General features: G+C 38.3%; 1 protein-coding gene and 1 long non-coding RNA gene across 3 annotated transcripts in view; one reads left to right on the forward strand and one right to left on the reverse strand.

The window, feature by feature from the left end:
- FAM3C (FAM3 metabolism regulating signaling molecule C) overlaps window positions 1-6,426 on the reverse strand; it is a 379,854-nt gene extending 373,428 nt beyond the window's left edge. For both annotated transcript variants that reach the window (XM_079932258.1, XM_079932257.1), the window contains exon 1: window positions 6,312-6,426. The gene's annotated coding sequence lies outside the window, so the exon portion shown is untranslated. The remainder of the gene's footprint in view (window positions 1-6,311) is intronic.
- Window positions 6,427-6,529: 103 nt separating this feature from the next.
- On the forward strand, window positions 6,530-24,261 carry LOC307191925. Its single transcript, XR_013829900.1, has 3 exons — window positions 6,530-6,747; window positions 18,626-19,155; window positions 23,995-24,261. It is a non-coding gene; the product is annotated as an uncharacterized lncRNA (long non-coding RNA).
- Window positions 24,262-25,225: the final 964 nt, after the last annotated feature.

A 25,225-nucleotide genomic window follows, 5' to 3' on the forward strand; every position in this document is an offset into this window, starting at 1 on the left:
TCTTCAATTCCCATTAATTCTATCAACAAATGATCATCTATTTTACCCTTCTTATCATTGTTTTGTGATTAATTAATCACATTGCCACACCTGCAAGAGCAGATGAAGTTGGAACCCCTGCATTCACTAATTCTTTACGTCCAGTATAGGTCAATGCTGTGGACTTGCACTGTCCTATAACGTAGTCATTAGTCACATGTGGCCATTTAACTTCAGATTTAAACATAAATAAAATAAATTAAAAAGTCAGTTTCTCGGATATGCTAGCCACATTTCAAGAGCTCAGGAGCCACATATGGCTGGTAGCTACCATACTGGACAACACAGATATAGAACATTTCAGTCATCACAGAGAGTTCTACTGGAGAGCACTTCTATAGATGATAACCCATTTGATTCAAGGAACTCAAGTGTGATTCTTCATTGAAAACAAAATCTTTGTGAATAATTGTATATAAAGCTTTATCTGTCAGAGCACCATGTCCAAGTTCTCCTCTATTTATATGAATGACTTAGTCATTTTCGTTAGGTGTGTAAGTAGGAACCCCATAGTGCAACATAAAACTTGTACCTTTTATCACCATTTATAGCTATTGTAAAAAATCAGACTTCACAGAGAATTCTAATGAACAAAATGTGACCATCCAAGTGCCAGCAACGGTTGTCTTTAAAATAGTACTGATCCGTGAACAGTTTTAAACATATCAACCTTACAATTTATATACCTAAGTGCAGTCATATCTCAGCCACCATACCTTTAGTAGTTGTTCAAAATAATACACTGAAAACCTCCTGTAAAATGGTATTGAAGGATTCTGTTCATGTGTAATGACATACAGAAATTTTCCTTTTAGTTGTCTTCAGTATCTAATATTATCTTGCTGATAGCTTTATCTCTGGAAGTTTTTAAATGTTCAAAATTGAAATGAAATTATCTTTCCAAGGTGATTGTATGACTGTATTTCACAATCAGAAAGCAGTACATAGTGTCTGGCTTATCTGACAATATTTCCTTTACTCATTGCTATATGGCCTGGACTATTCTGTTGGGTGAACTTCGTTACCGCTTTAATGTTACGGGAGGAATCCTGATGTACTACATTGTTTGCAGACACTTCCAACTTAACAATCCAACTTTTTGGTGCTTCAGCATCCAGCAAATGTAACGTATGAGAAGACGTTTTTGGGGTGTATATATTATGTTAATGCATTCTCCATCAATTACTTCTAATTATATGACTTCAACAATACTCATCCCAAGAAATATCACGTAACAAGAGAACTACAAAAGCTCCACTGTTTGCTACAACACCAGGTTGCTACAACAGCCTCTACTGCAAAATATTACAAAGCGACTGTGTTTCATAAAACTAGCCAGCTGAAAAGAGATGTTTAATTGACCAATCTATTATTCACTTGTAACCATTTCTTTTCTTCCTATAGTACAATATTATTGTCCATATTGTTACACTGATCCTTATGGCTTATTTGCTACTTGCTACAAGTTTGTGCCCTTAAACAGCTTCACTCTTGTCCCCCACCTCCTTCCTCTAGTAACCACCATTTTACTGTTTTTTATAGCTTTCACTTTTTTAGGTTCCACATATAAGTGATAACATACAGTACTTGTCTTTTTCTATCTGACTTATCTCACTTAGCATAATGTGCTCAAGGTCCATCCATGTTGTCACAAATGGAGAGACGTCTTCTTTTCTCATGGCTAAATAGTATTACACTGTATATATGTACCACATTTTTTATCCATTCATCCATTGATGGGCCTTTTTGTAGTTTACATATCTTGTCCATTATGAATAATGCTTCAATAAACATAATTGTGTATGTATCTCATTGGCACCCTGTTTTTATTTCCTTTGGGTATGTACCCAGAAGTGGAAATTCTAGGTCGTATGGTAGATCTATTTCTAATGTTTTGAGGAACCTCCATATCATGTTCTGTAGTGGTTGGACTAATTTACATTCCTACCAACAGTGTATAAATATTCCCTTTTTACTATGTCCTCACCAGCACCTATTTTCTCTCGTCTTCTTGATGGTAGCCATTCTAACAAATGTGAGGGGATATAAACTGGTTTTGATTTTAACTTCCCTGATGATTAGTTTGTAACCACTTCTTTTTCAGAGGAATCAACATCTCTTCTAAGAGTATGTGAGAATTCCACCTGCTGCAGTAGCTGTTTGTCTATTGTCAACCACCAAAGGCATGAAGAGAGAGTGTGAAGATTTTGTTTCACTGATCACTGTGACCATCACTGCAGTGTCATATGACTGTAGCACAATAGAGCCATACACAAGTCTAGCCAGTTTTCCAGAGAATACTCCCATTTTGCTCTGGCCTATGTTTATAGATACATCTCTAGACCTTGCCCGCCTCCCCCCTCCCCCTCCCCCCCACCTGTCCTTAAGCCCCCATAAGTGGTTATGGTATATACAGGATCCTACTCTGCCGGGCAGACAGAGGGTTTTCTTACTGAGTGGAGTCACAGAAACCTCCCTGTAATGCCTAGTACTATAATCTATAGTAGTTTGTTTTCTTCTGTTGTGTGTAGTTTTCAACTGTAAGAATAAAAAGTGTGTGTGTGTGTGTGTGTGAGAGAGAGAGAGAGACAGAGAGACAGAGAGACAGAGAGAGACAGAGAGACAGAGAGAGGGAGAGGGAGAGAGAGAGAGAATCTCAAAGAACTTGAGTTATGGAAATGTCCATATACCAGGGTTTTCTTAAGTCCTGTTTTCAATATTAATTTCCTTCTGATTTCTAATCTTCTACTGGGGCCACTCCTGCTGTACCTTAAGTTGCTAAATATATAACATCACTATCTTCACCTTTGACTTTAATCATTAATTATGTTCAAGTTTGTGCCACACAGGAATTAAGTTTGGGTTATAATCCTCAACCAGGGATATGTACTTTTCTGAAAAAGAAGGAAAGATGGATGGAAGGAAGGAAGGAAGGAAAGGAGGAAGGATGGGAGGGAGGAAGAGAAGGAAGAAGGAAGAAAGCACTTCATCATTTTTTTCATGGGGTAAATATGGCCTTACATTGAGATCTACCCTTGCTGTGAAGACCACGTAATTGAACTACTTTCCTCTCCTCTGGAAAGAAAATATTTATTTAATATTTGTCACTGCTTTATCTTACATAATATAATGAATAATCACTCTAATAGGTACTAGGTTCCTCCTGGATACAGGGTTGAGATAGTAGGGGCTGTGTTTAGAGACTGTGGGCTTTAGAGAATAATTAGTTCTCACTCCCTGCTCACTTTCTTCCCAGCCCTCTTTTCCCCATGTGATCATTAAAACTCTAGCCTTTTGCATTCTAAATCCCACAAGCCATGTTGCTATCAGCACCTGTTTATTGCTTTGCTTTGATTTCTCTCCATTTTTGGCTGGGGATGGGGGCGGGAGCCTGAAATTTACCTGTCTTTCCTGAGTTCAACTCTGTACTTTTTTAGTTTTCAAAATTTTGCTCATACTGTTTCTAAAATGGTTCATTACTTACCATACGATGACTTTTGTGTGTGTGAAAATCTAGCACTGATTATGGATTTATTGACAGAGAACAAAGTTTTTAAGTTTCAAAATGTTAATATTAGGGACAAGGTAAAATCAGTTAACAAAAAATAAAATCAAGCACTGAAAACATTATTATTTATAATTCAATTAAACCTTGTTTGTTTACAATAGGGCATTTTTCTTCAATAGGTAATAAAAGCATGCACCATATCGATCATTTTAGAACTTGATGCCTCCAAGGTTTCATTGGATCTGATCTGGATTGCAGTTACTTTCAAATAACCCTCACTGATTACACTGCGATTTTGTCTTATTTTAAGTGCATTTCCAGGCTTTCCACTTTTTTTCATTACTTCTCATGTTTCTTTATCATGTTGCCTTTTTCAACTATGGATCTTGTCAGTCTTTTGTGACTACAATTCAATTTTAAGTGGGCCTAATAGTTCTTATTATTGTGCTTTTGCTGACTCTCTATTTTAATGCTGAACAACTGTCTTACATCAGAAATTCAGAAAGTAAAGGGCTGGTTTGAGAAATGTGGTAGCAAGAAGTAATCAAACCTGCCCTCGGGATGCATACACACACCCATGTGTGCACACATGTGCACCCACTAACAAACAGCAGAATGAAAAAGAGGCCTGCTCAGCTCCACTCTGGTTCCCCATCCATTTCACTCCAAGACAAGAAAAAAAGATAATAAAAGCAATAAAAAGTTAAAACAAATCTACTACCACAGATAACTATAAGTCATCAAACATCCACCTCTTATGTGTCTCCTGAGCCCATTTTTCCATCAGAAAAATCAATAATACAACTGAAGAATAAATGGGACCCATAAGATTGCTTTAAACTGACTCCAGAGTTAGGAAATCACATGTGGAAAGTTGTAGCAATTATCTTAAAGAAGAGGAGGAACCCTCTCACTGGGATAGAGGGGAATGGTTTTAATAATCTGGAAAATATTTCCTGAGGGACCAAACATTTGACCTCACTAACTTTCTGAAACTGAAGACTTGTTTCCTTGTTTTCTCACTTATTTCTCCCTTATTTCATTGTTGGTTATTGGGGGGGAGGAGGAGTGATGGGGTTGTCTTTTAGAATTTTTTTTAATCTTACATAGTTTCTATTTTCCCAAACGGCATCATTTTGGTTGACTCCTCCCAGATCCTTTAAAACTTCATTTACTTATAAAATCTGGCCTCCTAAGCTGGGCAAATGCTAAGGGCTTGAGCCATATTGAAGATTCTCATCCATTTCTCAAATATTCAGGCCCTCCCCTGGATAGGGGATGCAGGGGGCTGGGGAGACAGGCTTGGAAACAGTCACAGGGATAAAGGGGAAAGAGGGGAACCCATGGGGAGGGGGTGCGGTGGGAACACAGCAGGAGCACTTATTTAGTTGTATCTCTTTAGGTTAAAGCACAGATTTGCTAGTCTCTAACTTATAATGGGAGCTTTAAAGTTATAGCACCTTCATCTTTATCTAAAACTCAAAGGCTTTTCTATTCCTCTTCTCCAGATTCTTGCTTTATTAATTATCCATTCTTTTCAGAAATTTCTCCAGTGACTCCTTCTGTTCAATCTTCAAAAATGCTTAATTATTCCTGTCCTAAAAAGATTAAAAACCCCAAACCTTCTAGTAACCATGCCTCCCTCTTGTCTCCCGCTCTTTCCTTCCTTCCTGATGTTTCTGAAACTCTTGACAGTCATCCACACCCCTGCCACCGCCTCTGTAACTCTGCTATGGTCATCAGCACACTGGAATCCTGCTCTACTCCCCAATGCTCCAACCAAACTTTTTTTTTATAAATTTATTTACTTTTATTTTTGGCTGTGTTGGGTCTTCGTTGCTGCACGTGGGCTTTCTCTAGTTGCAGCGAGGGAGGCTACTCTTCATTGTGGTGCAGGGGCTTATCATTGTCATGGCTTCTCTTGTTGCAGAGAATGGGCTCTAGGCGCACAGGCTTCAGTAGCTCTGGCACATGGGCTCAGTAGTTGTGGCACACGGGCTCTAGAGCGCAGGCTCAGTAGTTGTGGCGCACGGGCTTAGTTGCTCCACGGCACGTGGGATCTTCCTGGACCAGGGCTCGAACCCGTGTCCCCTGCATTGGCAGGCGGATTCTTAACCACTGCACCACCAGGAAAGCCCATCCACACTTTTGGATCAAAGGTCAACAGTGACATCCTAAATGAATGCCCAGTGGCCTCGCCTCAACCCTCACTATGCTTGATCTCAGGCAGAATTTGATTCCACCCAAACGATTTTTCCCTTGGCTTCTGGCCCACAACTCTGGTCCACTGGGCCACTTGGGCTTTAGAGCTTGGACTAAACCTGTTTACATCCTTTGCCCAATATTCTATTGAGTTCTTAGTTTTTTCTTATTGATTTAAATAAGGTCTGTATATATATTTTTAAATAACTCTTAGAATGTTACGTGAGTTGTGAATATTTCTCCCATCTTGTTTTTCTGATACTTATTAACCATAACAATTAACTAACAATATTAATATTAAATGTACTTAGCTTCATTGGGTAGATTCTAGGTTTTTGGATCTTGATTTCCAAAATCACAAAATAAGTATATTATCATTTAACCTAATACTTCTATGCTGTAATTTTTTTGCTTGTAAACATTAGTCAACCAAGAATTAAATTTCTTTTTCATTAGTTTGTAGGTTGGTTTTAAAGAAATTATTTTCTGTCAACCTTATTTCCATTTTGTGTTTAAGACTCTGCGGGAGAACAGCTTAAGACCACTCAGTTGTTGTTCCTACCCATTCGGTGGCCGGAGCGGAGGGGTCTCCAGATGTGTCCATGGCGGCCGGGCTGAGGCTCCGTCTTCAGGAGGGAACTGCTGGTGGGCACAGAGGGCACGTGCACCTTCAGACGTGACCTCGGGTGGAGTAGCAGGAGGTTTGGGCGCTGGAGCACCCTGAAATTCCTCCTTGGTCACAGCCTTTCCAGCAGCGGCCTGCTCTCCCTATACTGTCTCTTCAGCGTCTCAGCGGAAGTAGAGATCAGGCGGACCTCCGTCTCGGGAGGTGCCAGGCATGCGCGGAACTTCCCCGGTCAGCGTCTGCCGCGGCGGACCCGCAAGTGAGCGCCCTTGTTGTTCCGGGATGATGGCGATGTCCGCACGGCGCAGGGGAGAGGCTGTGTCACACGACAAGCTGCCGGAAGCCTCTCCTCCGTTCTCTTGAGATTTATGAGGTAGATGCCATCGCTTTTCCTTTTGTAGATGATTGTTCCATTTGGAAATCAGAGTTGGTGCCACCTAAGTGGGTTCCTAATGCAAGAAATTTGAGGACATGCTGCTCCTTTATTTGCAGGGCATCAGGGGCTCAGGGCATTGTGAAAGTTCCCCTTTAAGTTATTACGGGAATCCAGAACAATGCCTTTTGATCTCCTTTCTGGGTAGCATGGAAAGGTTTGGTGGCGTTTATCTTGAGAGGCTTGATTGTGGCAGTTATTTTGTTCTTCAGTATTCACTTTTCTTCTACTTCTGGAGCAGAAGAGGATTGTATTTATATTGCCTCTTAGTGTTAGATGTGACCTGCTGGTCTTGGAGAGTCTCCTGGAGAGGCGGGCTAGGGGCGGGGATGACTGAGGCTCACCCTGGGGACATGGATACTGGCAGCAGCCATCCCTGGGGGCTGCCTCTGCCGCTTGGACATTGGTGCTGGTGGTCGCCACTGCCAAGAATTTAATTTCTTATACTGGATAACTAACCACTGATTAGAAATGCCGTTTTCATTATGTGTTGAATTCCCATAGGTATTTAGTCTAGTTCTGAATTTCTAATTCCATTCCATTGATCTATCTATTCTTATGTCAGTACCAAAATTATTGAATTCATGTAGCTTTATAATACATTTAATTATAAACTGGTAAGGTTAACTGGTAAGCTTAATTCATTTTCATTCTTCTTTTTCAGATTTTTTTTTTTGGTTATTCCTAAATAACTTTTTTTTCATATGAATGTTAGAATTTGGCTTGTCTAGTTTCCAAACACAGTTCTTTTTTTTTTTTTTGTCTCATAACAATTTATGATAATCTGGGGAAATAAGACATCTTTACAATATTGTTTTCAATCTATCCCAAAAGAGTATTTTTGCCTTTTCACATATTCCAGTCCCTTTCAGACACCTGAAACTCAAATCTCCAAAATGGACATGGTTACTTCTTTGCCACCATCACCTACCCTGTTCACATAATTTTATAGTTGGGGAAAATAAAATGGTAAGAAACATGCCAGAAGTGTTGAACATAAAATTGGCTGTGTACATTGTAAAGCGTAAGTCCCACTTCTATTGTTCCGTGACATTGACAAACTGTAATATTTTCTGTTAGAGAAAATATTTTGAAGAGAGAAAACCTATAACCTCTTTCTGGGTACTCAACTGATGATGACTTATCAGTGCCAACACGCAATTTCTACTTAATGACTTTCTATCATTTTCATCTTAAATATTTAGTTTATGTGAACAAATTAATAAAGATCACTCTTTGTGCCAAAATTTATTGTCCTTCATTTACTTAATATTCCAGTCACAATTAATTTTCCCTTAATTATTATTTAAAAATTATGAAACATAGTGAGAGCCTATTTTTTTCCTTCTTAACATTTCCTCCATGTCTAAGCTGCTCCCACAGCCTTTGTGCTTTCTTCCCTCTTTCTTCCATATCCCCTTTGTTCTGTTTCTCTCTCTTCCTTTGTTTCATTCATGATTCCTGGGAGAAGTTGTCTGGAGTCACCAGCACCCAAAGAGTAAGAGAAGCAACTAGGGCACAGTATGAAATAATAAACTCCATAATATTGTTTCTGAGACCTTAAATTCTATAGCCATTGCCAGTCTCCCTAGTGTCAGTATGGATCACCTTCCCATCACTCCCCATGTTCTAGACATGCTGTCCTTTCTGTTGTTAAATTCACCTGAGTCCTCTTTGCCTCCAAGCCTTTGCGTGTGCTGGAATGTCCAGTTCTCCTCCTACCTCTTCAACTTGCTAACTCTAACTCAGCATTTAAATTTCAGCTTAAATCATGTCCCAGGAAAGCCTTTCTAGTCCCCTCAAATGAGGTTAAGCAGCTGTGTTATATACTCACATTGCACTTTCCATTAGTGAGATTTGTTTCTTACTTCACTAGAGTGAGTTTAGAGCAGCATTTATTTGGGGGATAGGTTAACATTACTAGTAAAATATGACTTTTGGAGTCTCTACTGAATACTACAAATATTCGAGGTTTCTCCGCTCTGTATCATTGAACTTGAAGGTCTCCCAGCCATGGGGAAGCTCTGGAAGCTTTCAGCTTATAGCTCTCTCATTCTTTTTGCCCAGGCTCATTGGTTCTAACCCACAGATTCAAGTAAACTCTTATTCAGATTTCTAGAGCTCTTTCTCTTAAGAGCTCCCCTCTCTCCTATAATTTTCCCTCAAGATTCTGGCCACTCAGCCTCATAAAACTGTGATCTCCAACTCAACAGGATCACCATGCTCCTTTCCTACACTGTGGTCCAGAATATGTTTCTAGACAGAAAACCATGATTATGGTAGGCCTAACCTAGTTTGTTGTCCTAATGTCAGGGGTCACAGTATTGTGTTATATATTGTTCAATATCTAAAAACAATTGCTTCCTATATTTTGACTGGTATGCATTTATAGCAAGAGAGTAAGTCTGGTTCCAGTTTTTCTATCATAATTGAAAGTAGAAGTCTTCCACAATCTTATTTAAATCTTAGTTTTCAGAGAATCATTTAGGGAGGAAAATAATGAATGTGGAAAGCAAGTAAAACGCTATTGTAGCACTCAGTGACAAATTACTTAGCATGGTATTAATAGAGATGGTTAGAATACATTTAACATATATTGGGGGTAGGTTAATGGGAGTTAGGGGCTAAGGAGGAGAGAAGTCTCAAAAAAGACTCTCGGTCTTTTGGAGTGAGCAACTAGGTTGATGGTAGATCCATATACTTAAATGAGGAATAATGGAGGAGGAGAGCGTATAGTGAATAAGATCAGAAGCTCAGTGTGACGTATCTACGGAACACCCAAGCAGGTAGTTAAAACAGGCTTTTGGAAGGCAGAGGAGATGTCAGGATAGAGATACAAATTTATAATTTGTCATTCAAAACGTGTCAGAAAGAGCATCTGGTGGAAGAAACAAAAAAGCTACATGAGAAATGATGTGTGTGATCATTGATGTGTGTGTGACCCTAGACTGAGGATGTGATCCTTGTGCACGTAGCGGCATTAATCTTTGATGGAAACAGGGCAGTGCATTTCCTTCACTAAATGAAGAGAGATGGAAGACAGAATGGGTGTAACTAGAATTATGTTTGGAAATATAGTGGAGGGGAGTTGAGGCAGCTCCAGATGGTGGCATCTATTTCCTCTTTGGAACTTTTCTGCTGAGAGTTGAAGGTGTTAAGGTGGAGATGGGCCAGATACTTAAGGAAAGTGGAAGAGAAATGGAATCATTGTGGTATATAGTGGAAAAACAAGCTGACTTGGAAAATGAGATCAGGTTTCTGGCATACTTGGGATACATTTGAGTTTGATGATTATAAATTTATAGTCAAACCCATTTACCCTGCTTTGAATTTTCTTGCAGTGCTCTAGCTGTCACCTAGAGGCATAAAGAAGGCGTAAAGAAATCAGATAATCAGATAACTTCCTAGCTGAAAGTTTTGCAAAACAAGGGGAAGTGAATCTGGGATATTGGCAACAGGAAACTTAAAATGATGGATTGTAGAGACTAAGAGGATAGGGAGGGAAGACAAGACAGGAGAAGTCTGACAGATGTGAATAAAGTATGGGGATAAGTGGACTAAAAGTCTTAATCGTGTTGAAGCACAATCCTAATACAATTAGTTAAATAAGGAAGTTGGGACTATCAATTGTGATTAAATAATGGATGATTTGGGACTTCCCTGGTGGTCCAGTGGTTGGGACTTCGTCTTCTGGTGCCGGGGGTATGGGTTCAATCCCTGGTTGGGGAGCTAAGATCCCACATGCCTCATGGCCAGAAAACCAAAACATAAAAACAGAAGCAATATTGTAATAAATTCAATAAAGACTTTAGAAATGGTCCACATGAAAAAAATAATAAAAATAAAATAAAATATTATTTAAATTAGTTCTTTTGGAAGGGAAGAGGCTTTAGATAAAGAAAAATTCCATGGTCTGCATGGAGTGGGTAGTAAGGTGGAATGTAAATGAAGATTATCAGAGAAGAGGAAGTATATTATCAGTTAGTGTGGTAATGTTCCCTACACACATGGAGTCAAACAAGCACCAGAAGCATGTTGGGGAAATACGAAGTACTCTGGGAGCCTGTGATGCAGCCTGTGACCTTCTTTAACATAGCTTTAATCACTTTAAATATCTGGTACTTCTTTGTCTCTGTGAGTAGGAACTATGTCTATTTTGGTTGCTGTATCTTCAGGATCTAACACAGTTTCTGGCACATAACGGGGGCTTAATGAATGTTTACAAATGAATGAATGTGTAAACAAATTACTGAACGAAGGATGGTGTGGTAGCCACTTTCCAAGATGACTCCCAGTGAGTTTTAGCTCCTAGTATTCACATCCTTGTGTAGTCACATCCCACATTACACCAGAGCTAGTCTGTGTGTGACCAGTAGACTACAGTGGAAGTGAAGGTGTGCCACTCTGAGGGTAGTTTATAAAACCCTGCAGCCTCCATCCTGGATCATTTGCACTGGATGTCATGAGTAGCGCATGGTGAAAAACTGAAGCTTTCTGCCAACAGCTGTGTGAATGAGCTTGGAAACAGATCCTCTAGACTCACTCAAGTCTTCACAGACTGGAGTGCCAGCCTACAGCTTGACTGTGATCTCATGTGTGACCCTGAGCCAGAAACACCCAGTAAAGCTGCACCTAGATTCTTAATCCTAAGAAATTGTGTGAGATAATTATGTTACTTGCCTTAATCTGTTAAGCTTTGGGTTAAATTGTTATGCAGCAATAGATAGCTAATACAGACAGTAAGCTATTTTTACAGAACATTTCAGAACTTGATCTCTTCTTTCACAAAACATTTCAGAAATTTTTCTCCACTTTAACTCCATTCAAAAGGAGAGTTCCCCAAATTTCCACCACCTTTCCTGCCCCTAATTTCAATTGTTATCACTCCATGAAGAGGAATTTTCAGCCTGTAGGTCTATGAAGAAATCATGACAAAACAATTGCTCCCTAGTCTCAGGGGATAATTTACATTTCCTTTGGTCTGTGTATAAAATCATAAACAGGGCTTCCCTGGTGGTGCAGTGGTTGAGAGTCCGCCTGCCGATGCAGGGGACACGAGTTCGTGCCCCGGTCCGGGAAGATCCCACATGCCGCAGAGCGGCTGGGCCCGTGAGCCATGGCCGCTGAGCCTGCGCGTCCGGAGCCTGTGCTCCACAACGGGAGAGGCCCGTGTACCGCAAAAAAAAAAAAAAATCATAAACAATGTCTCTTCTCTTCACTCTATATTATAATAATTTTAAGAGTCTGTTATTTTTACTTTAGTAATAAAACTATCACATAAGTACAAATTTTGTTTTTAAAAGTATGAAATACCACTAAATTATGGCATAATGACTTATTTTCTCATTTTGTGAGGTCTTGTGTAGGCTGATACAGAAGGTGTAAAAACTTTTGAAACTGCAGTGATTGCCCACAATAAATCCGCACTTATTTATTGCCATCTTTGGCACGTGCTTCAGTTTTTCTCAAAAGCGAAAGTAAGCCAGTATAATAAATCATAATTGACACAAGCCACAAAATGCACATTCAGCATAGGATAATTCCACTAAAGCTTAGTTTTGTTCATTTCATTCTAATTCTAAGTAATTAAAGCCTCAATAATAACAAATACAAAAATAAATTGGAAACTTTAGGGATAATTAATTTTGGATGCAATGCAATTTCTGCTCAAGTCTTGTTTTTAATTCATATCATTGCTTAAAAAATGAATCATTACATGATAAACCTATTATATTAAGGATAGTTTAAAAGCTCTTTATATTTGTCGGAAAAAAACAGTACAATGAATTAAAGGAATACTGTTATTTACCAGATGGGCCTATTTTCAGTTGGTATATTAGACAATTCTAAAATTAAAAATTTTAATAAATAGAAAATTGGCACAGTTAATTGATAATTTCCCATATAAATTTTTGTTAAACAGAATAACAGTTATTTTATAAAAATATAACCTTACCATATGAGGTTTCTCGCTTTATCTGTATAAAATATACTGGCATGCATAAAAACTAAATTTTAAACAATATCATTGTTTCCTCCACATATATGATGAAAGTGCATAGCATTTATTTTATATCTCATGTAAGGAAAATATATTTTAAAAACATGAACCTATCTTCACTTATAAGATTAAATGAATATTTAATTCATTTGATATTACAAGATTATTACATATTTTGCCAAATTTCCCATATTTATGAAAGATATGATAATCATTTATGTTTTATATAACATAGTCTAACTTATATATTTGTGTTATACAACATAGTCTACCTTATCCAAAAGATGTGTATACTTATTTTATGCAGTATTGCCCTATGTTATAGTACTATATTGTGATCTAGTTTACATTTGTTTTATATAATAACTGGATGACATTCAATTTTTTTGGTTAGATTTGGATCACAAGAGAGATTGCTTTGAAGTACAATTAGCATTGTGAAATTTGCCCCTAAATCATTTCAACACACGTTTAAGTTTGTTCTTGTTCACCCACAATGAGTTGCCTCATTGTACTTTTCAACTCACCCATCCTGAATGACAGCTTGAAAAATCAACACATCAGACAGGATAGTAGAGGGCCCATGATTCTTTTTTCTTTTTTTTTGTAATAAATTTATTTATTTTATTTTTGGCTGCACTGTGTCTTTGTAGCTGTGCGGTCTTTCTCTAGTTGTGGCAAGCGGGGGCTACTCTTTGTTGCGGTGGGCGGTCTTCTCATTGCAGTGGCTTCTCTTGTTGCAAAGCATGTGCTCTAGGCATGTGGGCTTCAGTAGTTGTGGCATGTGGGCTCAGTAGTTGTGGCTCGCGAGCTCCAGAGCTCAGGTTCAGTAGTTGTGGCACACGGGCTTAGTTGCTCCGCAGCATGTGGGATCTTCCCGGACCAGGGCTCGAGCCCATGTCCCCTGCATTGGCAGGAGGATTCTTAACCACTGTGCCACCAGAGAAGCTCAGGGCCCATAATTCTTAATCAAAACTCATTTCCATAATAAAGAGTACATTCTTGGGTATATCCAACAGTCACTTCTAAAAACTATATTACACAAGAGCATTATAAGAATTATAGCTTAGTGCTTCCCTGGTGGCGCAATGGTTGAGAGTCCGCCTGCCGATGCAGGGGACACGGATTCGTGTCCCAGTCCAGGAAGATCCCACATGCCGCGGAGCGGCTGGGCCCGTGAGCCATGGCCACTGAGCCTGCGCGTCCGGAGCCTGTGCTCCTCAACGGGAGAGGCCACAACAGTGAGAGGCCTCCATACGGCAAAGAAAACAAAAAACAAAAAACAATTATAGCTTAAGAGGAGACTCGGTTGCTTGTATGTGTGCATGTTTGCCCTAAAGACTTCATGTTTCTACTACATTTACAGAGAACAAAATGTAACATGTGTATACATATATGTGTCTCACCTAATGTCCGACTGTCTAGTATCAACCAGTATTCATTAAATTGAATCCTGATAGTTCCTCACGATCAGGGACAGACATTTCTCATGCTTCTTGGTACCTGCGAACACCCTGCATCCCCATGGTATCAATGCACAAAGCAGGTGGTTAATAAGTACTTTTAACTGAGTTGACAGTGCCTATGGAAACATTTCTTTCTCAATCTGATAGGTTTTTATCCACTGCTAGGCCTTCTTATGTGTTAACTGGGTTAGAGATATATATTATGATTGTGTTTACTTATGTTCCCAATGCTAAATATTATTTTAGACATTTTTGTTCTGCCAAGAACAAAATGTAGACAGACATAAAATAACTCAACCCTTCAGTTAAGAACACTAGTGTGAACAAAGAAAGAAAATATTGTTAACTGATTTTAAGTCCTATTGGGTATACCACTTAGACACCATCGTGGTCTTCGGCTGTTCATATAAGAGAGCTTTCCATCTCCAGACACATCTTGACCGCGGCATTAGAACCCGGGCTCACACATAAGAAGGGCCTAGCCAGCTCACCTCATTAAGCAGCCCACAATAAGTTGTGCTCCTCCAGCGGGGTTCTGATGAATAATATAGTCACTTGCTTCCTTCCTCTCTTGTGCTCCCAACCATAAATGCATCCTTATTAATTATTTTACTGAAAATTACTAAGGAAAATTGATAAAGTTTAACAATTTAAAACAAGGGGAAATTTCTCCTTTTTATAATTCTATAAAGGTTATCCAGTAACTATGTTTGTATATCCTAATTTCCCTTCTTGGGGGCTGCATAGAAGCCAGGCTGAAGTTCTATTCTTCACTTTTACTCCATCCAAAGAGAGGGTTCCCCAAACTTCTGCTATCCTTCCTGCACCTACTTTTCATTGCCATCATTCCATAAAGAGGAATCTTCTCAGCCTGTAGGTCTGCAGAGGAAATCAGGACAAAACGATTGCTTCCTAGTCTCAGAGGATGACTTAACAATTCTCCCAGTTTGTTCATACATCCATTTTTCTGCCCTCTGTCCAGAAAAGGCCCTTTTTCAGGCATATCTTCATAATAAGGTCGTATAAAAGTGAGTATGACTTTCAACTCACAATCTCATTTCTATTTACCGTTAGGAGAAAAAAAATTTAAAGGACGCAACTTTATGCATTCAGACTTCCACTGCAATATTATCTATAATAGTAAAAATGGGAAGCCATCAATAAAAAATCCATAATAGGAAAAACGTTCAATAGGGTTATGATTTGGATAGTAAATGGAATAGCATGCCAATACTACATGATAATTATGATAATTAGATTGTAAAGTACAAAAATATGCTGTCTCTGATTCAATAAGAAATCTGTAGAATGAGGAACTTCCAAAACAGCTGCCAACCCCAGAATTACGCCACCTCTACTGCTATTTGCACCAGTGAAAAAAGGGGGTTCCCCATGCCTAACTGCACTTACTTCCAAATAGGTCTCCCCTGTGTCATCTGATGGGTGGAATTCTAGCTTCAAGTGAGTCTGAGAGATGTAGTTTTTTTAGCTTTCCAGTCTCTGCATGCTAAAAGGGATTGGAATACATGTTGAAGGAGATAATCCATAGGATCTGTTACTACTGTTAGGAAATCAACAGTTGATTTTATCTAGCATGATTTGAACAATTAGATGGGCGGAGACGAACCAAGGAGGCACGCGGTATAGGATCAGTGGATATTTTAAGGAAGCATAATTTCTAGAAATAACACGTTCTGGAGAAAATATTTATTATTATTTTAATAAGAGAATGTTTAATCATAGAATGTTTGCCAATGACCACTATATTCTAAAGTCCTATCAAAAAAAGAAATCGTAAATGATAGAATTGGCTGCCTGGTGTTGTAGAAAGAGGACTAAGTATCAATATATTTGAGTTTTAGTTGTGGTTTTCTTACTAACTAGATAGATTACTTAGTAACTTAGTCATTTAAGTCAATAACTGCTTATATTAGATATCTGAGTAATCTCAGTTTTATTGAAATATAAAAGAATTTCTAAATTTCTTTCCTATTCTAAAAAGGTGTTAAACTTCACCATTATTATTATCATGATCACCTAAGCTGTTGATTTCTCATGTAAATTTTAGCTTATTTAGTCTTATTTTTGGGGAAAGGAGAAACTACTTGTGCCGTATATCCCATATGAGCATAGCTGCTATGAGATATCTCTACAATGAGAATCCTTAGAAAATTAGATTATATGGACTTTAGAATATTCTACGTCATTATGTCCTCCCCCCTCAAATGTTAATGTTGTACTGAAGTCTCTATGGTGTCTTATAATTGTTCATTACTGATTGGACATTTATTTTTCTTCCTTGGGTAGAGAAAGGAACTTTTAGTCTCTGAAGAGTGTAAAATAGATGGTAAAATGCAGCATTCGTGGAATAAGAAGATACTGCTCTTAAAGTACATTTAGTGACCAAAAAGAGCTCTTGAAATTTAAAAATATGGTAAGAGAAACAATAAACTCAATAGATGTGTTGGAAGAGTTGAGAAAAGTCTTCCAGGAAGCAAAGACAAAAACGTAGGAGAGAAAATAAAAATTAGAAGGTGCTGTAGTCTGTTCAAATGGCTATAACAGAAATACCATAGAGTGGGTGGCTTATGAACAACCGAAATTTACTTCCTCTGGAGGCTGAGAAGCACCCTTAATTTTCTCTGCAACTTTAATCCCCCTTTGCCATGTAACATGGCATAGTCCAGGACTGGATCATGCGCATCAGAAAACTTTGTAGTGGAGAAGCTCCAAACCATCCACATATTTGCCCAAAGATCAAGAGTTAGTCTTTGAATACCCTCCGAAGGGCACTGACAGCCAATCAATGATAGTCAGAGAAGTGGCAAGAAAAATAAGAAGAGGATTGTGTCGTCATACTGATAATAGAGGCGATATCTGCCACTTTTCTCTGATAGCTCTATTCCCAAGCCCTGAGGAGTCAGAGCTCTTAGAGGATTTAGGAGTGAAAATCCTGTAAGAAGAATGCACCACCACCAAGCTGCTTGAGTCTATCTATGCCTGGAGAAACAGAAGAGCTTTGAATCCATACAATATTGATGTTGTAGACCTGAGTGTTGAGTTTGTGAGGTTTTTTTAAATTTTAATTTATTTTTGGCTGCGTTGGGTCTTCATTACTGCGCATGGGCTGTTCTCTAGTTGCGGAGAGTGAGGGCTACTCTTTGTTGCGGTGCGCAGGCTTCTCATTGCGGTGACTTCTTTTGTTGCAGAGCACAGGCTCTAGGCATGCGGGCTTCAGTAGTTGTGGCACTTGTGGCTCACTGGCTATAGAGTGCAGGCTCAGTAGTTGTGGTGCACAGGCTTAGCTGCTCCGCGGCATGTGGGATCTTCCCAGACCAGGGCACGAACCCATGTCCCCTGCATTGGCAGGCGGATTCTTAACTACTGCGCCACCAGGGAAGCCCCGAATATAGAGTTTTAATAGACGAAAGTGCCTGAAAAATGAATAGACTCTAACCAAGATGCAATAAGAGATGGGAAAAGCAGTTTACAACATAGTAATTATTAAGGACAGTTAGTGAAAAAAAATGTAAACTCATTTTTACTTCTATGAGTCTATATTCTTCAATAACCTGTTACAGGTATGTGAAAATCTGGAAAGCCCATTCAATTTGTATGTAACAGATTACATTAGCTCTGAGTATAACAGACAGGAGCACGATGTCCCTCTGCTGAGCTGAAGGACCATGTTCTTTCCTCCAGCCTTTTACTTATTTCCAGCAACAGTTCTTTTAAAAACTATATTCTTATTGCAAAATGAAGGAAATAAGGCTCAAGTTAAAAGTGGTAAAATCATTTTTCATTTTCTAAGCAGTGCTGGAATGACTAGTGCTATTATAAACACAAGAAATGAGTTCATGATCTTAAAGTATATAAATGTAATCAACATTTTTCCTTTCAAAGGTAAAAAAAAAAAAAGTAGGAAAGATTCAGAGAAGTGATTTTCTTTTGTAATACAAGCTATTTGCCTTGCTGTCATAGTCAGCTGCTTCACTCTTATCCATCCACCCTCTTCAACCTTCTACAGAAGCTTTCTGGGTTGGAGCAACACCCCAAAGATTGATGGAGGGTATGGGTTAACAATTCTGTGAGCTGTTCCAAGCCTGACAGTGGAGATTTACATAGGTATTTTTCTCTGAAAGACTTTAGAATAATTTTTAACATTCAGAACCTAAGAAAAGATAGCAAAACAATTATCAGACCATTATGCAATCATGAAACAGTGTGCTCTATTGATTTTGAGTTTCTTTATATCCTTTTATTTTATACTCTCCTTCTCTCTCTCTCGTTTTCACTCTGTGTAGAAGACATATCTATTATTTACCCATATTCATTTCTCCTTTCCTTCTAGGCACTTTGGAAAACCAATGGGTTGGAAGAGAAGTGATATATGTCATATCTGTGTGGAAATATTTCCGTTGACAGTGCAAGACGCCCAAGCACTCTCTTTCCTTGAAATTGTGAAAACGCATGTTGAGAAGGAGGTGCCAAAAGCTCAAAGCAGCCTGGATTCCTGAACAACCATATTCAAGGCAGCTAAACTGGCTTCGAGTGATCAAGAAATAAACTGTCTGTCCGGTCAAGTCCCAGATATTTTAATTTTCTTTGTTAACTGCAGTATACCCTAGCCCATCCTGATATACTCACTTTTCGTTATGTATTTCCCCACTTTGGTTTTTGTTATTTTAATTTACCCATATCATTAGGCATTTTTTCATGTTACTAAACATGCTTCATTGGCCTTCAAATTTTAACTTGTCAAGTGTACATATACAAAGATAGACAGGCATAAACGCTATGAAGAACCAGTTTCATTGGAATATAAAGCAAGCAGGAATCTTGTCAATTCAGTTTGAGCTGCGGTGCTCACTAGGGGATATGGTAAGTACCAAGCTACTGCTGCTTGAGAAAGATGCCTTCCTCTGGCTGAGTAAATTCAAGGTATGTTTATGGGAAGAGCATACACACCGAAATCAGAGAAACTCGGTTTTTAATTCCAATTCTACTGTCACAAGTTCTTTGACCCTGAGTAATGCTAAGCTATTTCAGCCTTGGGAAACATCTGCAAAATGGAGAAACGATATATCTAATTTGGAGTTTGGGCGTGATTAAAGATAGCAGATGCAAAAATATTTGGCATAGAGTTGATAGTCACGTCAGTAAAGGATAAATATTACTACTGTCATATGCTGTTTTCTTGATAAGATTTTGGAAATTCACCAGGTGCTGGAGGATTCAGGGATGAAAACAAGGGTCTTAATGGCATCCCTCTGTTCTCCATCTTGATGTCACCTTCTGGTCAACTATACTGATTTCCCAAATCCTGCCAGGGGTTTGTTTGTTCCAAAATATATCTACTTAGGTAACTGAAGAGAAACACAAGCCAGTATTATTCTCAGGATAATAATAATCTTATTTCGGCAGGCAGCACGTTTGAATTCCTGGGTTGGTATTTATTTCTCACTTCACACACTGTTCATGTTCCTGACATTTGACGTGGGATAAGCTTGTAAAGTGTACTATGTATCAAGAAAGCAAAGTAGGAACACATTTCCAACCATGTAAGGCACCTGGACTGAGTTTGGTTAGGGATTAGTTGGTATACAATCTCTTAAGTGTCTTCAGGGAGAGGCAGTGTACATTATATTTGGATATATGGGTTCACACCCAAAGTCTGTCATTTACAATCTGTGTGACTAGACAAATCATTTTGCCTCCGTTTTCCCATGAGACTGGGAAGATGGTAAAGCTATGCATATCATAGATTTGCTGGAGGATTAGACAATTATATACTGCATCTTTAGAACAATGCTTGGTACCTAATAGTTGCCATGTACATGTGTCTACAATCACTATTAAGATGAGAGATACAGTAAAGCGTTGATCATTAATTAGTTTTCTAGAACTTTGGTTTATGTCAGCTTCTCAATTGTTTTATCTGTTTGAGTCATATTATTTCTCATGAAATTAATGAGAGACTCCTCCAGGGTTATGGGCCTCCTCAGCTTTTATTCCTACTTTAGGGAACAGGAGAAGCTGTCTAGAAATAATGTAAGTAAAAGAAGATACTTAGAGAGAATGGCCAATGGCAAATGTCAAGGTTTTGTAACAGCCCAGAAATACAGATGTTTCTTAACTCTCAAAATTTAAAATTAACTAATGGCCGTATACTGCCGCTGGAAACAATAGGGAAAGTTTGAAGTTCTCAGGCCCAGCCTGTTCTCTGCTTGCATGGAGTCAGTGGAGAAGTGGTTACTGTGTAGGAAGGGGAGAGAAGATCATAGTAGGCTGGGAATGCACGGGAGGGATTCTAGGCCTGCTAGCCGTGCTGTCAGCTGAAGAACCAAAACCACCAAGTAAGTTCTAAGTTAAGGCAAATATGTCATGAGCTGTCTACGTCTGTAATCAAAAAAGCCAGCCAGTAAGTCAAGAGAGATGGGATACCTCCTGAGTCTGAGGATCTAAATTAGTATCTAGGAACTGACAGGGAAACATCACAGAGCTCTCTGGAACCTTGTTATAAGCAGGCAAGAGAAGTAGCTGGTAGTACTGGTCTGACAGCAGCCCTTTTTCGATAAATTAGTTCATATATTTAAACATTAATTAAGTACAGAATATATGCCAGGCCCATTGATTATGTAAAGAAATCATGGTAGAGACAGGATGGAATTTAAGAGTAAGCTGTAGGACTTGGTGACTGATTAGATGGGGGTGGTGAAGGAGAGGTCAAGGAAACTTCTAAAGTTTTGTGGACTCTAGAAAGTTCTAGCTTAGGAAGAATGATGAGTTTTTAGTTTCGGATACTATGCACTTGCAAGACCATTAGAATGTGATTTTTACACCATTTAAAGACCTCTATAAATGGAATAAGGAAGGCAGAAACCTAGTGTTAGCGCTTTGAGAGAAATGGGAGGTAAGGAAGTGGAGATAATGATTATAGTCTATTCTTACAAGAAGATTATGAAGGAAGACACAGCCGGTACTATAATTATAATGAGACATGTGGTCAAGAAAAGATTTTTTTAATGGAAAAATATTTTAATAGCCTAGTGAGAAGAATAAATCAGGAGGGAGAGATTCAAAGAAATGATGGACCATTGGCTCCAGAAGAGTCAGGAGGTTCAAATCAAGCTTGGAAGAATGAGCATTTAGCCAGAAAAGGGAAACCTCATTATCTGGGATTAGAGAAAAGCAGTTCTTTCTACAAGGGATGAGATTTGTTCTGATCCTAAAATCAGATAGATGGCAGTTATAGAGAGAGAATATTTTTGGCTAAAAATAAAGGTGAACATAATGATTTTTAATATTGTCAAAAGTATAATGGATCATCTAGAGTGGCTGTATGTTATTTTTGACTGGAGATAGGCAAGAAACAGCCAAGTGACCATTTATCAGGAATGTTTATGCATTTGAGATAGAACAGCTCATTCCAATGGCCCAGTCCAATGCTGATTCTCTGGTTTGTAGAATTTGTTTTACACACTTGCTTTCTAGTCTAACACTATCCTGGACATTTTTCAAAGTCCTAGAGAGCAGGTAAATATTGATTTTAAATTAAGCTTGTAGGAACACTTTAAATCCCATGCTTGTCTCTGATAGAACAGGGAGAAATGCATTTTCCCCTTTAAATGACGAGGAAATGAAAGTAGCAATAAACCTAAATTTGGCCATATGGATCTCTTTAATGCCATACAAATTTGAGGATACATTCCTCTGGAACTTTTTGAATAATGGAGTTCAGATCACGGTTGTCAGGTGAAAAGAAAATTATGATTATTCTACTATGTTTTATAGTAGAGATGATGGTCATGGGGTGGGGAAAAGGGATCGGCATGTGTAATGACTGTTGAAATATCAGTCATTAGCTTATAACCAGCACAATGTAGAAGAAGAATCGCCTCTCCCATTCTGGTGAACACATTTGTCTTAGTACAACTAACAATTATCTTAATACTACTGACAACTAAGAAGTATTTTACTTCTAAAAAAATAACAATTAATTTCTCAAATTGTAAATATTTAATTAATCCAACCTAATGATTTCTGCTCAAATACATTTGTCAGTGACATTGGATAAAAATAAGCAATAATGTATGTGAACCAAACGGGAACAACATATTACTGTGATAGTATACGAAGTACAGATATTTTACTTTCCCTTTAATTCCATGTTTTATTCAGTGACTCTACAATATTCTGTAGTTTCCTAGCTCTTCCACTGAATTTACGAGTCAAACAGATTCTGCAGACAAAACACCCCCCTTCCACCATCTGCCTCTATCTTTATTCATGTCAGGAACACTTTGGAAATAATTTGCTGAGTAAGGACACATGGGAAACCATGGACATTTCACAACCACAGATGACTAGCCCTGACATCAGACAATTCCCAGACACACAAAAGGGAGATGGTCAGATTTAGCAAATAAAAATACAGGACATCCAGTTAAATTTGGGTTTCAGATAAACAATGAACTTTTAAAAATAGAAGTAAGTCCCAAACATTGCATGGGAGTACATTAAAAGTTACTTTGTACTAAAAAAAATTATTTACTATATTCAAAATTATTCATTAAGTTACTTCATTTTAATTCATTAAATTTAGTATTATAATGCACTAACATTATTTTGTACTAAAAATTATTCACCATTTAATCTGAAATTCAAGTTTAACTTTGGCATCCTGTATTTTATATGGCAATCCTCTACAATGGCATTTTGTAGTGGTTATGTCTTCCTCTCCTATCTGATACTGAATTCCTTTATGGTAGGAATAGAGTAATTCATACTTGGATGGTCATCACCTAAAGCAATGCATGATACCTAATGGATATGCAATAGAAATATGTTGAATGAATGAGTGAATGTCAAGGATGAATTTTAAGGAATCAATAGAAATAGAGATAGATAGATGATAGAGTTATAGATATAGATATTTACTCTAGTTTATTTTGTTGGCATAGCTCAACAAAATAATGTATTATTGGTACCAGCTAATGGAAGAAATTTTCACATATTCAGGTAGGAGGAAATCATTCTGGCTTACATATGATTTGGCTTGAATGTTATGCTACCTAGAAAAGTCTGTCTTATGGCCGGTCACACATGCATTATACATCTGCTTTAGCCATTAAAGAAAGAATGCATGTAAAAATCAAAATGGAGTAACTGTGGTTCAGGTATTCAAAATCGAGCCACATGGCTATTGTGGATGTGGTTTCAGACACGTTCCTGCATCACTGAGAACTTGAATTTTCTGCACTGTATCAAACTCAAAGACACCACCAGCCATTTTCAAAACAATATCTGCTAGCAGCCGCCAGCTGCAGCCTTGTGGTCTCAAGGTCTCCCCTTGTAAATATGCAACCATCTCAGACCCCAACCAATCCCTGCTCAACAAGCACCCTTACTTCTTGCCAGTTCCAATCCCAATTCTGGACAAATAACTTATGTAATTTTGCGGGTTTTGCCTCTAAAAGCCTCCCCCATTTTGTAGTCTGGCAGAACACAGTTCAAGTGCTTCTTGAATCTGTGTCTTCCAGGCTATAGTCCTCAGTCTGGCTCAAATAAAACTCTCTTCTATTCCTTGATATAAATTGTTTATTGCTTATTTGCATTGACATTAAAAAGAGTGAAACCAGAGTTCCAGCCCCACCAGGGTTACCCCTTTGGCAACTGGTATGAGCAACAGCACAGCTGTTTTTCTCTTTCTGGCTACAGCTGTGGCTATGCAATAGATGGAAATGGACACAACCTTCTTCTGCACACGAGAATTCTGGATGTCTGCCTGAAACTTTGGTTATGTTTGAGGAAGCCACAGCTCTGGCTGAAAACTAAAATGAAGACCCACTGGAAGATCCAAATCTTCATTTGAACATTGAGGAATTAAACAAAGAGCTTATGGTGAAAAGTGAAGAACTCTATGACTCTCTCATGAATTGCCACTGGCAGCCTCTAGATAGAGTTCACACTAAAGTCCCAGATGAGACCCCCAAGAAGCAAGATGTTCATTAAGCTATCCAATATCATATTAATTGTATCCTGTTTTGTTATTATTTTTGGGAAAAAAGTATTCTTCCAGGAATGTACTGAACTCTGTATGTAAATACAAATTTCCAGGACTTATATGTGATCGACATGAAACAGCATACTGTAAATAAACTTTACCAGCACACCTACACACAAAATATACCTTGAATATATATTAAATAAATAATATAAATAATATGTATAAATGTATAGAGAATATATCTATTTATACATGAATAAATAGATTGATTGATTCAGCCTGTGAATGGAGGCATGTGATTTTATGGGTTTATAACTTTCAATGGCCAATGTATATTGATCAGGTAACACATCTCAGAAATGGCCATGACCCCCATAAAATTGTATGTAAGTTACAATGTTTTTGATGTTCCTGCCCTTCTGATGGCTTCTCTTCCACACCTGGGCTGTTGCAAGGCCCTATTTTCCAAGGACTGAACCTCCTAAGCCTCCTATTCCATTGCCCTCCTCAGGACTATTAGATCCACTGATTTGGTCCTGCAAATCAGTTTTCCATTGCTATCACTAAGTCGTGTAGAATTGGTTTCCATCCTGCTCCCCATACAAACTTCAGCAGCAACTTGACTATTCTCTCATGGTGGCTTTTGTACCTTCCCAGGTAAATGACAGTACTTTTAACTGTGAGAATGGCATTAGCAGAAACCACAAGATCTACCTGCCCTTTTTATCAGAGTAACTTTGATTTCAACAGTGCCATTGTTTCATGATCTAACTCAAAAAACTGACTAGTGGTGTGACTTTGGGGCCAAGTAAGAGGGGAGTTAGGGTAAATTTTGTTACTGTTGGGTTATTCTGGCAGTCTAGTGAGGTAGATTTGATCATCGAGACCTCCTAGAGCACCATACATGCCCCCGAGCAAACCTAGCTTCTAAACAGATGAAGT

The sequence above is a fragment of the Stenella coeruleoalba genome (genome assembly GCF_951394435.1).
Source record: "Stenella coeruleoalba genome assembly, chromosome: 9".
NCBI lineage: Eukaryota > Metazoa > Chordata > Mammalia > Artiodactyla > Delphinidae > Stenella > Stenella coeruleoalba.